Consider the following 15,781-nt stretch of genomic DNA (forward strand, 5'->3'; position numbering starts at 1 on the left):
AAAACTGTTGTTATGAATGTCATGAGATGATACAACATATTATAAGGTTTTTTTATAATGCATTATGCATTTATTATAATGCCTTAAGAATACCCTTATAATGTATTATAAATACGGGCTTTATAGAAAGTGTTACCAAATAATTAAATAAATCAGCATGGTTAAAAATGTGATATTGATTTTCTGCAACAGTTCAATAAACTATTAGTTAATATCAAGAGACTTACAGTTTAGACACCATATGGGGTGTTTTTTCTTAGAATGTATTTATTGTATTTTTTTAATATTGTGCATTCCTAGTACTGACACAAAATGATTTGCAATGGTCACTTTGTCACATCCAGTGTAGACAGCCTCAAGCTGTTGGTTTGTTTCAAAAACATTTTTTTTTACTTTTTTTTGGATAGTAGAAGTTATGAATAGCAGTAACTTAAAAATGTAGCATCCAAATTTGCTGTTGAATGAAAAAGATCATTTAAACCCGTTCACACATAAACAGTTTTGTGGAACTGTTGTTCCCATGTGTCCTGGAGACCGTTCCTGACACCCTGCTCTGTCATCGTTTAGCTTCTAATGTCAATCACTGTGTGATGGATGAGGTTAGAGTTCACCTAGATCCTCTCCCTAGAGTCCACATCTCTGACCTCCAGAGACAGTGTCTTCCTGTCCCTCCTTAAAAGCATAAAATCTGAGTCTCAGTGTTCCAACAGGTATGTAGACTCTTCAGACAGACATACAGTATATCTATATAAACATATATATAAACTCCAAAATAGAAAGTGAGATCCAGAATTTTGGTTTTTGTAGTGAATATTTTATTTTTATTTTTTTTTGTCACATAAAGCTACCATATTGCTTTGGAAGACTTGAAATATAGTGCCAATAACTTATGAATTTGATACTATTATGATATTATGGTATTTAATGTTTTGAGTATGTGTGAGTGGTGCTTGACAGACCCCCATCCAATTTTACTTAAGTTATATGTAAAAGAGTGTCCAAAAAGGATTTGTAAGAAAGAAAGAAAGAAAGAAATTGTGTGAAGATGAGTAAATACTGAATGAATGGATAGATTGACGGACGGACGGACGGACAAACAAATAATTAATTTCTTCAATCTAAAACACAGGCCTGGATAAAAGTCTGCTTTTTTATGCTGTTGTTTAAACTGTTGTTTGTGGTCAGTATTAGAAGGGAAACTGAAGATGAATCATGTGTTGGCATGGTCACTTGGTTGAGTGTGTGTGTGTGTGCGTGTGTGTGTGTGTGTGTGTGTGCTCTTGTTTTTGTGACATATCAGGACACAACTCTGTATAATGACATGGGTATGACACAGGTATTACAAGGAGAGGGTGACTTATGAGGACATAGCCCATGTCCACTTTGTATTCAAAACGCTTATAAATCATACAGAATTAGTTTTTTTGAGAAAGTAAAAATGCACACATTTTCCTGTGAGGGTTAGGGTTAAGTGTAGGGTTGGTGTAGGGCCATAGAATATACAGTTTCTACAGTATAAAAACCATTACTCCTATGGAATGTCCCCACTTTTCACAAAAATAAACGTGTGTGTGTGTTTTAGCATGGTCACTCAGCCTCCACCCAAGACACATTGAGTTTGAAGACACACTGAGTTTGTATTATTAATAATAATAAAAAATTCATAAATACAACCTCTAGTAGCATGATTACTTGGTTTATCAAATTTGACCAATAGGTGGTGAATCAATTTGGTTTACTCTGTGTGACTTGACAATGACACACACAAAGTTTGGTGTCAATATGCCAAAGCATTGCTGAGATACAGCTACAAGTGCCATTTTGGCATCATGAATACCATGAGGGTATGGAGGCGAATATTTTTGTAATTAGTTTTGTAAAGATACGCTATTGCTTTCATAAAATACAGCATTTTAGGACACAATTAAAAATTGCCAGCGCCCAAAATGGCTGAAATTGAAAACCTGGGTATATTTCAATTTGGCATGATGAATCGGATATAACGAGACCAGTTTTGTGATTTTTGGCCAAAGCATTCAGAAGTTATGAGCAAAAAGATTTATAAAATATATATAAAATAAATTCATATCTCCTGACCACTAAGGGCACAGCGCCGAAACACTGCAGGTGTCAGGTCATGCTTGTTATAAGACACACCAAGTTTGTATATAACTGTTGCGGAGATATAGCCTCATGTTCACTTATGCATGCCTTTCATAACACTCATTCACATGCTATCCAGAAACAATATGACTAATCAACTTGAATTCCATAACTTTTTGCCAGCATGGTCTGAAGATGATCTGGTTCAATTTTCGTGACAATTGGTTCAATGGCCTAGGACGAGTTCGTAAAAGTAGTTTTTACAAACAGTTGAAAATAGCGAAAAAACGTAACCTTACGATTTTTTCATTTCAGTGAATAATGATGAAAAAATTAATCAGAGGAAAAAATACAATTTTGTGGTTTACCTTCGGCACTTGGCCCCAATAATAATAGCCCTAGTGAGAAAAATATGTTGAGAAATAGAGAGAAGAGCATTGGACTGTTGCAATGTCAATTTATAAATAGCCCTAGTGAGAAAAATATGTTGAGAAATAGAGAGAAGAGCATTGGACTGTTGTGATGTCAATTTATAATCTATGTTGCACAACTATAATGACTGTACTAATATTAATAGTAAATTCATGTCCTGTGATGATGTAAAACTAATAAAATATTAAATAATTTAAGTAAAAATAAGGGAAAAGTAAAATAAGATCAAATATTTTAAATTCATCTTTCACCTTTTTTTCTATTATTATTTAATACAGAAACAAATTATAATGTAATATTTTGTACAATGTCAAAAAAAATGTTGTGTACTATAGCACATACAAACACACAGAGAGAGAGAGAGGTGCAGTGTATAACACTACACTGCAGCTAAAACATAAAAAATGCACGTTTGGAGCATCACACATTTAATAGCTTTGGTTTGAGTCCCATGGGTACATTTTCACATTTGCTCTTAATTGAGAGTTTTCTTGGGGTTGGGGGATCATTACTATATTAATGATTTAACAAACTAAGTAGCTGCTGTTTTCTAAGCAGAGGGGAAATGTGTTTCAGATCAATAACCCATGGTATGAAGTTACTGTAATTAGGCAGAAACTGGTAACTTTAATACATACATACATACATTATATATATATATATATATATATATATATATATATATATATATATATATATATATATATATAGTTTGAATTGTATGTATATGAGATCAGTCTGTTTACTAAATAAAGTAAACAACAACATGGATAAATCTTGCTTTCCTCTTGTATTACTGCACACATTGTCAATACACTTTCTATCTCTATTTCCTCAAAATAATATCCAATACCATACAAATAAAGCCAGCAATGACAAATACATATTTCATATTTTGTAAATAAAAATCTGTGTAAATATACATTTTTAAAATAAGAGGTTTACAATTATAGATAACATCTGTTAGCTTTGTGGAGAAGTGACCCCTCTCAAAGCCAAACAAATACACCTAGAGACAGACAGTCATACAGACGGTGGGGTCGATACTCAGGAATGCATGGTTGGCGCTTTTGCTTGGCATTGAAAGCATGTCAGCCAAGAGTTCCAGCCGGTTACTCGACTGCATCCTCCCAGACTCTCGAGGACACTGTGGCAGATTGTAGACTCAATTATTCCCATTAGGTGATTATCGGGTGTCTTAATGTAATCTTCTGTTCACACACATAGGACATTTCAATTAAGCCCGCCGCCACCAAACAAGCTGCTTATTCAAATGGCCAGTCACCTCATCACCACGGAACAATGTCAACTGTAAAAGAACGCCAGCTGAAGGCAATTACACACGTGTTCAGAGCCACTTTTGATCACTCTCATGGCGGCATTTATGCCATAAAAAAGGGAAGTATTAAAAAAAAAAAAAAATGACAATATGCTTGCTGTACGATTCCCGCTGCCCCTTTAACCACCCCTCCCCCACTCCTGTTGTCTGTTCGTCCAAGATGAGGATCATTAAACCTGATAGGAGCCCATTATCAGTCTGGCAAAGGGTTGTGCTGGGCCCGTGGAAAGAGTCAAATCTCCTTGTGCTTTTACTAAAGCTGCCAACTGAAATGTCATTGTGTTGCAGCACCACTGAAAAACGCTGTGGGCCACAGCATGCTTTAATATCTATATGGTGTGAAAATCCCAGAGGAGACCAGGGAAAGCTGCAAAGTTCTTGCCTTTATATCTGGGATTCAGTGTTGTTCTTTTTTTCTCTTTTTTTCCTATTTACATAAAATAAGCTTATAAACCAAATTTCAAAATGCAAATTGTGTAGTTGTATGGTGTTTAGTCATATGACCAGCACCCAAAATACTATCAAAACACTACATCACAGCCTCCATTCTTTTCAAAAGATGGATAAAAAGTAAACAAAAACCTGGCCAAGTCACAGAAATTCTGATTCACACAGGTCTAATAATATCACAGAACCTCTGTGTTGGGCAAAATATTGTAAGCCATAGGCACCAATCGAGCACCCACAGAAAAACACGAGTTCTTTTGCAGCAGTTTTTGGTGTTGTTTTAATGGCAAATGTCAAGAATTCATTATTGTAATACGAGACAGTGCCAGCACAAATCTCTCTGCTCAAAGCGGGTTTTCTCTTCCATATACTGATCATGGCTCTTGTGTTCCCTCAGATATTACGTGCGTAAATTAATAAGTGCTTATTGTGAATAGGTATTTACTAAATTGGTTACACTTTAATTTGATTGTCCACTTTATACATTCTACTAACTATAAGTACCTGTGTAACTACATGTCAATTCATTCTCATTAATTTGCAACTACATGTCTACTAACTGAGAGAGTTTCTCTGAGATTGTTTGGTTAGGTTAAGGGTTTGTAGAATATACTTAGAAAGTTTCTCATAGTCAGTTTGTTTTTGTCACGGTTGGTAGACCGTGATCTCTGATCTCTGTTTTGCACTTTGTGGTGAAGTCTGTGTGTTTCGCGTCTGCACTGATTAGTCTGTGAGCGTCTCTGTTAATTGTCATCAGCAACAGCTGTCACTCATTACTCACTCTCTATATAATGGCTTGTCTTACGTCTTGTGTTTGTGAGATCGTTGTTTCATGTTGTTAACCCTGTTGGTTGGCTTCAGTGTTGTCTGCGTTGGATGTTTGTGTTTTCCCGGAACCTTATCCACTCTACGCACTTCTACTCAGCCACAGACACTTACCTTCGGCTCTATTCCTCGCATTTCCTGTGCCATCCTCTCCTGCTGCCTTCTCACCGCCATCATCTGGATTCCTCATCACCTCACCACCATCTTGGATTGTCGTCTTCCAGCATCATTGTCTATTGTTTGTTTGTTTATTTTCATGAAACCTGTTAACTCGCTATTGTTTCCAGTCCTTCCTTCACCCCACCGTCACAGAATGATCTCACCCACATGGAAGCAGCGAGCACCAACACCCTCACGGGCTTCATGCACCACAGTGTGAAACGAATGGATCAGCAGCAGGAGAGCATCTCTAACACTGGATGCGCTATCCGAGCGCTGGTGGCACAGGTGTCCGAGCTCACCCAGCAGATCCATCAGCTCACATCTCCCACTGTGCCCATCGCACCGCCTGCACCGCCCATCCCCCGGGAGACCCCCCAGGACCACTTCTGGCCAGAGCCGCGACTTCCGGCACCTGAAAGCTATTCCGGTGAGCCAGCATTTTGCAGAACTTTCTTAAATAAATGTTCTATGCATTTCGCTCTGCAGCCCCGCACTTTCGCCACCGAGGAATCCAAGGTGGCGTTTACCCTCACGTTACTGTCGGGCAAGGCCGCCCTATGGGGGACGGCGGTGTGGGAGAATCAACATCCGTGTTGTGCCTCGTTCCACGTCCTCTCAGAGAAGATGAGAAGGGTATTTGATCGTGCCCTGCCTCCTGGCAGGGAGGTCGCTCACCAACTCTCTGAACTCTGTCAAGGCACATCTTCGGTAACGGATTATTCTATCGAGTTCCGCACCATGGCGGCCGCGAGCCAGTGGAACGAGGCCGCCCTTCTAGACTCTGGAGCCGAAGGTAACTTCATCGATTCCTTCCTCGCACATCACCTGAACATTCCTGTCCTGCCTGTGTCTCTCCCCATCCATGTCACCGCACTCAACGGCCAGGAACTGCCTCACGTCACACACCAGACAGAACTCTGCTCACCTCTGGCAATCATCGTGAAACCATATCCTTTTTCCTCATGGACTCCCCTGTAGCTCCCATTGTGTTAGGTCACCCCTGGTTAACTAAACATAATCCACGAGTGGAGTGGGGTTCCAACACAGTCACATTGTGGAGTGAAAGTTGTCATGAGTCTTGTCTGGTTTATGCTTGTCCTGTTGTCCCTGTTTCTGTCTTTCAGAAGGAGAACATGGTATTGCCAAACGTGCCCACAGAGTATCTGGACCTGAAGGAAGTGTTCAGTAAGTCCCGTGTTGCTTTCTCTTCCTCCGCATCGTCCCTACAACTGTACAATAGATTTAGTGCCAGGTAAGTCTCCGCCTAAGGGCAAGTTATACTCTCTTTCTATTCCTGAGAGGGAGGCCATGGAGAAATACTTTTCTGATTCCTTAGCATCTGGGTTCATCCCCCCTTCTTCTTCTCCAGCGGGGGCGGGATTCTTTTTTGTGGGTAAGAAGGATGGTTCTCTGCGACCTTGCATTGATTACCGAGAGCTGAACAACATCACGATAAAGAACACCTATCCATTACCACTCATGTCTTCAGCTTTCGAGAGGTTGCTGTATTCACAAAATTGGATTTACGTAATGCTTATCATTTGGTCCGCATCAGGAAGGGGGATGAATGGAAAACCGCCTTTAATACCCCAAGAGGGCACTTTGAATACTTGGTGATGCCGTTCGGGCTCTCCAACTCGCCTGGGGTTTTCCAAGCACTCGTTAATGACATGTTGAGAGATATGGTAGATCAGTTTATATATGTTTACCTGGATGACATACTGATTTTTTCTTCATCTCTCCAGGAACACGTTCAACACATCAGACGAGTGCTACAGAGGTTACTTGAGAATCGGCTTTTTGTCAAGGCGGAGAAATGCGTATTCCATGCACAGTCTGTTCCCTTCCTAGGGTATATCGTCTTGTCCGAGGGAATACGAATGGACCCTGACAAGATTAAGGCTGTGATAGATTGGCCATCTCCAGATTCCTGTAAGGCCCTACAGCAGTTTCTGGGGTTAGCCAATTTCTATCAGCGTTTCATTCGCAATTTCAGCCAACTAGCCTCCCCTCTGACAGCCTTGACCTCTCCCAGTACTCCGTTCAGGTGGTCGGACGCAGCTGAGGCTGCGTTCACTAACCTCAAAAGCCGCTTCGTTTCAGCTCCCATCCTTGTGGCCCCTGATCCCACACGGCAGTTCGTGGTGGAGGTCGACGTGTCAGAGGTGGGGGTAGGAGCAGTGTTGTCCCAACGTGCTGTTTCGGACGATAAGGTACATCCTTGCGCGTTCTTTTCTCATTGTTTATCTCCTGCCAAACGTAATTATGACATTGGCAATAGAGAGTTGTTGGCCGTCAAATTAGTGTTGGAGGAGTGGCGTCACTGGCTGGAAGGCTCAGGGGTACCTTTCATTGTTTGGACTGGTCAAAAGAATTGAGAGTACATTAGAACTGCCAAGAGACTCAATTCCAGGCAGGCTTGGTGGGCACTTTTTTTTCGGTTGCTTTAAATTTTCTTTATCGTACCGCCCGGGTTCCAAGAATGTCAAACCCGATTCTTTGTCAGGTCTTTTTGATCCCTCCGCCCGCCCGGTGACTCCCGAGTGTATTTTGCCTGAGAAATTAGTGGTATCAGCACTCGTATGGAAGGTCGAGTCGAAGGTCAAGACAGCCTTACCAGGGGTAACGCCTCCGTCCCGTTGTCAACCGAACTGTTTATTTGTGCCGGAGGAGTTAAGGTCCAAAGTCGTCTAGTGGGGTCATTGTTCTGATGTAGCTTGTCACCCTTGCTCAGTTTAGGCCAGTGGAAAGTCATCTCACCGGCCGCCTGATGGGCTTCTTCAACCGCTGTCTGTCCCTTCGAGACCCTGGTCCCACATCATTCTAGATTTTGTTACCGCCCTCCCTCCCTCTAATGGCATGACGGTCGTTTTGACCGTAGTGGACCGATTCTCGAAGGCGGTATATTTTAATCCCTTGCCCAAATTACCGACAGCCAAGGAGACAGCGGTCACTGTCCTAGATCACGTCTTTCGGCTTCATGGCCTCCCGGTAGACGTGGTTTCTGACAAGGGATCTCAATTTATATCCAAATTTTGGAAAGAGTTTTGTAAATTGCTAGGAGCATCAGTTAGCTTGTCTTTCCGTTATCATCCTGTTGTGAGTTCGTATGGGTAAGGAAGAGGACAAGGGGTCGGCTGGACTGCTGACGTATATTTATTTACTGAAATTAAACAAACGTTTTCAAACACCATATGGTGACTTCTATTTTGCTGCGTTCACTCTGTGCTTTCGCTTTCCGGCTTCCGGTTTCTGGTTTCGACTCCCGTCAGCAGTCACGCTCTCTCTCACTTGCTTCCATCTCTCCTGGCGTTTTATACCCGCTCCACGCCAATTACTAGAACAAGAAACAGGTGATAATAATTTCTGCCCAAACCGCTCGTCTCCGGATCCTCTCTCCCACTGCAAACTTCGCTAAACCACGCCCCCCCTGCCACACATCCCCAATGCAACGGACAATCTGAGCGAGCCAACCAAGATTTGGAGAGGAATTTGCGATGTTTGGTCTCCAAGAATCCTTCTTCCTTGAGTCAACAACTCTCTATGGTGGAGTACGCCCACAATTCATTGCAAGTGTCAGCAATGGGCCTTTCTCAGTTTCAGTGTAGTGTAGGGTACCAGCCACCAGTCTTTCCCAGTCTGGAATCTGAAGTCGCGGTCCCCTCCGCTCACGCGTTTGTCCAGAGGTGCCACCGCACCTGGACCAGAGCCCATGGGAATCTGCTCCGGATGAGGGAGCACACTAAGGCTAAGGCCGATCGCCACCATTTTACATCGTACACCAGTTTACATCGCCACCAGTTTACATATCGGGTCAAAAGGTGTGGCTTTCTACCAGTAACATTCCTCTGCGTTCCGTTTCTAATAAATTAGCTCCCAAATTTATGGGGACCTACTGGGACATATAGGATCACTCCCTTGTTGATGACTACAATCAGCAGGTAGGCCGTTCTGGGAACTCCAAGAGGAGTTTTTAGTGGGGGGGGAGGGGGGGGGTACTGTCTGCACGTCTTTCACGTCTGCACTGATTAGTTTGTGGGCGTCTCCGTTAATTGTCATCACCAACAGCTGTCACTCATTACTCACTCTCTATATAATAGATAATTGAAGTATTTCCTACAATACTGTGATGACTTGGTGAAGGAGAAGCTGGAAACAAGTGCGAGTATGAACAAGGTTTAATTAAAGACAAAAACAAAACAAACTGGAACACAAACAACGCTGGGAAGACGATAATCCGAGATGGTGGAAGGCGGTGAGGAATCCAGATAGTGGTGGTGAGTTGGAACTAATAAGATGGTGAATCCATCTCCATAGGAAGAGTTAAATAAGGTTTTTTGACAGGATTCCCACAGAGTATCTCACCAGATATCAAGTCGTGAACTTAAGTGAATTTTCCGCGTTGTCAAGTGATGGACTGGAAGTGATTTTGCATTAATATAGACACTTTGCCCGAAATTCATCGCCAAAGTTGTACTAATATGACTGACCCAACAACTTTACACGAGATCTGCTTCCCTGCTGGAAGAAGCAAGATATTCAAGAAGAACCGAAGCATCCACGGACAACTGGCCATTTCACCTTTAATTCATCTCTGGACATCTTCAAGAAGCTAAGCAAAGTTTCTTTCCTTTTTATTGCTTATAGTGCTATTTTGGCGAACATGCTTCAGACATTGCTCATTGTCCAAGGCTAACTGTTAAGTTATGTTTGCTAAGCATGCTATCGTATTACCACACCGGTAACACTATCAGTTAAATATACCAACAAGCCTTGTTAATCTGTTGTCAAAGCTGTCGATATGAATGGGCTGCTGCTTCAGGCTCATCTACTGGGAATGCTTTCATTAACCCCTTTACGTGCAAACATCGCCGACGGCCCCAGTTTATTATTGTTTCACTTTCACAGCAAGTTAAACATCACTGTCTTACTTGATCTGGACAAACTGTGCATCAATTGAAAGTTTAAAGACTCTAGTTTCGATATTTGACCAATATTTTGATAAAACATTGTTGCAGTGACAGATATTTAGTGATTTATGTCAGAAGTGCAAAAAATAAATCCGTATTATGCCACATTTTGAATAGAAATTCACCACTCACTCATATTCAGTCACGTCAGCAGTGGTTTATTTGTGTTCACATAGACTCACTGAACAGCGTCAATAAGGATTTATAGACAAAAGATGCATATCTGCGGAGATACATGGACATATTTACTGATGTTTACTTCATATTTCTTCAGACAGAATCGCAGTGGTGCAGTGGTGTCAGCTTGTGCTGTGTGTGACTCAGACTCCGATTGGGCCTTCCCAGTGTCAATCTTAGAGTGTCATATCTGGACACCGCCACATCGTGTCACATGCTTCCTGCACATTTCCTGGTAGTTATCTGGCCAAAACAACACTGAAACACCTCTGTACACACGAAATATCCGAATAATAAACCCACGATTACGATAGTAAAGCTTGGTATGAGATTTCTTGAGATCTGGGGCGTTTTTATAAAAAAAATTGAAAATGTACATGGGAAATGCTAACTTGTGCAGCGATGAAAAAGGCTACAAGTAATATATTTTTACAACAGTAAACGACCAAATTCCACCCCTGATCGCTAAAGTAAGTTATTATGAACACTCGATTGGGGTTTAAAGTGAGTTTTGAGTAAAAGTGTGCTAATAATTTCATAAATTGTCTGATGTAGCTTGATGCTAACGTTAGCTACAATGCTACTAATAGCAGGTGCTTTTCTTCTTCATAATGCATTTTTGTCTCAATAATTCACGTAAGGTCGTAAGAAAATGTTATGTTGTATTTTTATTGTAAGACTTTTGATAAATAAGGGCTAAATGCAAAGAGAGACTGAAGTGAGATCGCTGCTTTGTTGCTTTGTAAAGCCTGAAAAACCACAATCAATGCTAATAAAGGTGGAATAAAAACAAAAGAATAATGATAAAAGAATAATGTGGATAATGTGTCATACCTGGCGGAGATGTGAAAGACTCGTTTGGTGAGAACAATAGAATCATGAATGGGGAGTTTTGCAAAGCCAACACACACACAAAATACACAGAAGAGTTTACATGTGAGATCTTACAGGGATGACAAGGGCCATAAATCAATCTGATTAGCCTTCTCTAAAAACACACATGACATGGCCTTAGAAAATATTTCATAAAATTCACAGTTTTACAGATTCGTTTATGACATTTTTTTAAGAAGTTTTGGAAGACTTGTGGCCTTAGCTACACTGTGTTTAAAAAATCATTTCCTACATCAACAATTTTTAAAATACATTTAAAACATATGTTTTTAATATTTTTATTTTTGTTTTTATGTTTGAGCTTATATATCTCTATTATCATAACAGTCTGAGTGATTCTGATTCCTGAACAGTAAACTTTAAAGTGTCAGCTTTGTGAACAAAGGTTGATTATGTATCTAGTCAGAAAGAATCATGAGCAGAAACCTTTTTATTTTGGGTATGTAATTTCGGTCTCCATGCCAAAAAAGGGGGGTTACTAGTACTTATCCGACTATTTCCAACACACTGCGTTTAAATCGGTGACATGGGCTGCGTCTGAAATCGCATACTTCCATACTATATAGTAGGCGAATATCAGTATGCGAAGCAAGTAGTATGTCCGAATTCTTAGTATTTGAAAAACAGTAGGCGAGATGTACCCGGATGGCCTACTACTTCCGCCAGAATTCCGCAGCATGCATACGATGGACACTAGTCTATCCCATGAGGCCACGGGACAGGAGGCGCCATATTCAAAAATAACGGAAAACGCGATGCGGCTGTTTTGAAGTATAAGTACCTTATGGATAAATGTTGTTCATCGTGGTTAAAGTGTGCTTGTTTAACATAATCCAAGTAAACAACTGACTTGTTGAAGGTTTACACATTAGCCTATTTCACACAGCAATACCAGTTAATTTCTGTAAGATTACCGGAACGACTTTACAGGTAAATTGAAAAATGCGCTGTTCACACAGTCAATGACATTCCGTCTTTTTTCCGGAAAAGCACCATTCACACATCCATTCCAAAATACCGGTAAATTCTGTGATGTCATTAATCTCTAATCAGCTGCACTTGTATTTTTAAACATGGAGGGTAATACGTGTTCAGTATTTCTGTTGATGGTTTCATTTTTTGTTTCAAACTTTAGTATTCATGCAACTGCTTTTGTTATGGAGACATCGTAATAGACGACTGGTTTGAATAATTATACTTACCATTAATAAAACACCCGATGCTGTCGGGAGTTGACCAATTTAGTGAAAATCGACTTGAAAGGATTAATAGCACAAAGAAGTTGCGATTGTAAGTTGCAGTCTGTAAGACGCACTTTGCACAAAAGGTGCGTTCACAAAGCCTATGCTGATCCAAATTCATATCAATTAGTCTATCAGCGCAGATAAACAGTTCTGCGTTCAAATTGAGTTCAAAAGATGTCCCAAATCACCGGAAAAATTACCATGAATGTGAGAGAGGGAAATAGTAAAAAATATATTTGAATTATTAATAAACTAGTGTTTTCTGAGTCTGTGTCCCAAGGATGAAGTTGCCTGACTCATCTTCTCATTAGACGCGCATCCTAAATTTTGTATTGTATTGAGATTTTTTTTTTTTTTTTTTGTTAAGTAGTAATTGAAAGCTTTCTATAGATATATTTATCATGTCTGTGAGGCATGTATTCGCTGAGTTTCAGTTTATTTTTGTAAGCTCTCCTGTTCAAGACGAGATGGCAGAAAGCATGTTTTTTTTCTTTATTTTATATTTCTTTATTTTATATTATGATCGCGCTGGCACCTATGTCCCAAAAAAGGGTGCTTTATCTTGCATTCTCCGCACAAAATATTCAATATAGTGTACATGTATCTGGGTTTAACGTTAAAACATTGTTATGCTTGAACTGTTTTATATCTTTAGATTTTATTTTAGACAATTCGTGATGATTTGAGAAGGCTGAACTGATTAAACATAGGCTATGTAAACTCTCTCTCTGTGCTGGCTGCTTTAAAAACAAAACGTATATGCCTGTTTAATGATCAAAAACTGCTCCAAACATACAGAATTGAACTATTTTAATAGCTGAAACAGTGGTATAAGCTGTTTTGGGAGAATTGGAAAAAAAGACGGGCTGAACACCCTCAAGTGAGTTGCGGGGCAAACCGAAAGTTGATGCCGAATGTCCAGCACTCTTCTTCACTGCTCCGACTTCTCGTTTGTACCCTATCTGTTTTTCCCTATGTAAAAACTAAAATTAAGTTGTAAAACTTAAAGTTATTTATTTATTTTTTTATTGTGTTAGGCATGGTGGGCCGCATGTGATTTCATGACGTGCCGCGGGTTGAGATCCACTGGTTTAGAGCTCCAGGATTTGTGGAGTAGCAGGACCCCCAAATAGACTGACAAAAGTCATAATAGGAACAAGAAATACTTCCACTACTACTTCGTTTGTGATGGTCGTTTATTTTTTAGATATTAAGACGCAATGTTTTCAGTTTGTTGATGACCTGACTTTGTCCTGTCAGCGACAGTTAACGGTTATTTTATCATATGTTACTGCATCACTTACAGTTTCTCTCAGATGACGACAAATTTCTTGGTTGCACTTTATTTTACAGTACGTGTACTTACAGTGTATTTATCTAAGAAAGTTCTGGTAATACAAGGTAACTACATGGGGTAGGGTTAGGTTTAGGGGTAGGTTCAGGGTTAGTACCTAGTTATTACAAAGTTATTGTAATAACTATAATAAGTACATAGTATGTACATGAGGAACAGGACTGTAAAATAAAGTGCTACCAATTTCTTCATCCGACCGGATAATGAGAAGCGCCCTACTTTCACTGTCGCTTCAGTTGGATGACATTTATTTTATTTTCTTAAACAGTGCGTGAATGCGTCACATTGTTATGGTTGGCCCGGAGTAGACGTCTTGCGTCACTGCGTTCTGAACTCTTACGTGCTCATACCGGTAATTTTCCTTCTGCGTTCACACACAGCAGAATTCCGAATTTACTGGTAATGTTACAACTTCTCATACCATTAAATTGCCAGAACGAATTTACCGGGATTTTTTAAAAGATCCTGTTCACACATGATCTCTTTACGGCAATTTACCAGTAATTTTGCGGAAAAGTCTGTATGTGTGAAAGGGCTTATTGTAAATCGATTAGATGATTTTGTAAATTGAGTGTAAAAAGATGTTTAATCGTTGTTATCGATCAGATGCTGTGCATCAGCTTGTTAACGCTGTTTTCTTTAAACTCATTAAGTAATTTAATGAAATAAAGTTACAAAACTTTAAGTAACATTGATTAAACCAATTTAATTTAATGTTGATATTTTGATGAAGAAAACTTAGATGGCAAAACTATTGTAAATTAGTGCCTCTGTTTGATAATAAATCAACAGTAATGTGTAAATCCTGTTCTTATGTTACAGGGACTTATGAACACACACTTGTTCTCATCCACTGATGAAACCCTATTTACTGTAAAGCATAATTCAGTAAGTATATAAATGAAAATTAATCTTAACTGCACACACTCTTTACATGCATTTATTTTTAGGATCATCACTGATTTGTGCTGTTTTTTTTTTTTTTTTTTTTTTTTTAATAATATTAATTTCCAGGTATTTCCAGTTACTATTTTGTCATTTGCAAAGTGCTTAATAGCAAGTAACTTTTGAAGCAGTTGTGGGCACACTGATTTTGTAGCAGTTTCCAGTTGTTTTTTTAAACAAGCAACATCTTAACATCTGAAGAATGTTGTCTTGAGATTGGGTGCCACACTTTAGAGAAATACCCATGCACCAGGTCACATTTAAAATTATTATCTCTATTTATTTATTTATTTTTCATTTCTACATGGATAAGAGCACAAAGCTTCAGACAAAACCACATTAACTTTTGGATGAAGTAGTATAATAGAGCTTTAAAGCAACACCAAAAGGAAATTTCTTAAGACGTTTTTGTAATAAGGTCAGGATAATTAACTTAAGCAGCTTCAGTTTAGTAACTGTATGTGTAGATGAGGACTTTAAATTTGGGTATCAAAAATGAGTGGAAAAAGGGGAAGTCCAAAAAATGTACCCCAGGGATAAAGTAATACATTTGTAAAATTAAATGTTGCTAGAATTTCAAATAGCTGTAATACGATTTCCCGGTTATGTGTGTAATGTGTATATTTATGTGTATATATAAATACACACATATGTTTAAAATGTGTATTTATTCATATTTATGTGATTTATAGTAAATATAATTATATTTATATTTCTTAAATAACTAATATATGTATATCTCGATTTGACAGTCTTAAAATTACCTTCATAACTTACACAACCTTAACCAATAGCACTGTGAGAACACAAACTGATTTGCAGAGTCTTAACCTGTTCAATTGTCCTACAGGTATTTATGCTCTTGAAGAGCTGGCACACTGTTGTATGG

This window comes from Carassius gibelio, chromosome B16 (assembly GCF_023724105.1).
Source record: "Carassius gibelio isolate Cgi1373 ecotype wild population from Czech Republic chromosome B16, carGib1.2-hapl.c, whole genome shotgun sequence".
NCBI classification, from domain to species: Eukaryota; Metazoa; Chordata; class Actinopteri; order Cypriniformes; family Cyprinidae; genus Carassius; species Carassius gibelio.